The sequence below is a fragment of the Rhinopithecus bieti genome, unplaced genomic scaffold, assembly GCF_001698545.2.
Source record: "Rhinopithecus bieti isolate Rb0 unplaced genomic scaffold, ASM169854v2 repeat_12789, whole genome shotgun sequence".
NCBI lineage: Eukaryota > Metazoa > Chordata > Mammalia > Primates > Cercopithecidae > Rhinopithecus > Rhinopithecus bieti.
This window is the reverse complement of record NW_016905374.1, coordinates 1-1,686: the sequence shown is the minus strand read 5'-3', so window position 1 is coordinate 1,686 and position 1,686 is coordinate 1. Positions and strand designations below refer to the sequence as shown.

At 44.3% G+C, this 1,686-nt stretch overlaps 1 pseudogene; it reads right to left on the bottom strand.

Moving 5' to 3' along the window:
* Window positions 1-678: 678 nt before the first annotated feature.
* Window positions 679-1,682, bottom strand: LOC108526110 (putative male-specific lethal-3 protein-like 2; annotated as a pseudogene).
* Between the last annotated feature and the right edge of the window lie 4 nt (window positions 1,683-1,686).

Below are 1,686 nucleotides of genomic sequence, written 5' to 3'. Positions count from 1 at the left end.
CAAACAAGACAGGCTTTATTTAGATCACCAAAAGAACATTTTACAGAAAGGGAACCATTACATTACACAAAAAAGTATAGCTGTAAAATTGCAAACAAGAAAAGCAATGCTTTCTTTAGCTCACCAAAATAATGTTTCACAGAGAGGGAACTGTTAGAAGCAAATTATAGTTGCATATTTTCTTTTGCCATCAATATGGATTCCCTCTAAAATACTTCAAGACTACTTTGCGATTTTCAAGTACAAACTAAACCTTGTTGGACAGAGTTGCTCAGCATCATCAAGAGAATGAAACCAATTTGCAAAACAACTTTGTTTAATGCTAATAACGAAACAATGTGGTTCTTGCTAACTAACTGCCATGTCTACTGAAATGGCCTAACCTATGTATACTTCCATGAACATTTCACTGTGAACACAGTTGCTTTTTTCCTGCCATCACAGATGGCCTACAACGTAGCAAGTGTCATGTCAGAACACTTTCAGGCACCTAGGAAATAATTCTAAACAGAGTAACTACAGTATATGGGGAACTCAAACAGGGCCACCTCTGTCAAAGCCCCAGGTGGGCAGTGTTTTGTGCTCTGGGTAAAGACCCACCACCTTGTTAGTTGTTTACCTGGAACTCAGAACGCCATGCTAGATGGAGCAGTTGTTCTTACAGAACCATCAACGCTTTTATAGACTGCCTGGGAGGGAGTTCCTGGTGCTGTAATGCACCTCAGAGGCAGCGACATAAGCCGACTCTGGGAAGAAGTCATCGTGGTATTCTGCTAAAACCTCACAAAGAGATCAAAGTGCTTCAATAAAGCCTTCAGATTCTTCTCAGTAAAGGACATTTTCCAAGAATTTCTGGAAGTTTTACAAACAGTCACAGCAAATGTTGCGCCCCGTAAATGTAAGAGGGTGGAGGCGCCTGGTCACCTGGTGGGTAATTGTCAGGCACAAGCTTCCAGGAGAGGACCTCATTTATTTCATTAGTTCTTCTCCCTTCAAAGCCAGCAAATGCAGCACTCCCTTCTATTCCCTGACTCTGGTTAGGAGTCAGAGGAATAGGTGAAGATGATCTGCTATGCACAGGTGTCTTCTTTTCCAGGTGCAGGAACAGCTTGGGCATGCTGGTGGACATGTCCTGCTGCCAGCGCTTGGGCTGAGGTGAGGTGCTGCTCCTAGAAAGCCTGTCACAGTTGGCAGTGTGGGGCGAGGACCGCCTCAGAGACTGCACTGCTTCCGGCTCGGCTTTGCGCCTTTTGGGGTGGCTGGTTCACCAGTGGTCGACGGACTCTCTGTAGACTGCGGCCTGGATGGATTCAACAAACGTGGGCTGGGAGAGAGCTTCTCCTGGCTCCTACTAGTATTTGTGGCACTTTCCTTAATTGCAAGTAAAACCTTAGATGCAGTCACCTTTTATACTGAGCTTGTTCATAGGGATAGAGTAAAACCAACGGGAGAGTGTAATCAAAAGTTATTCTTAATCCATCCACCATCTCCTTACAAAGGTCAACATTCTTTTCTGCTGGGATATAAGGCACATTCATGTTGGCATGTGGCATAGCATGATGGTGATGAGGCCTCTCATTGGCTGAAAAGGCTACACTGATAGCAAAATGTCTCACATAGGATTCCAAAATCGTTATGATGTTGGTGTGGCATGGAAGTTTCACTAACCGTTTCCTCCGATTAATG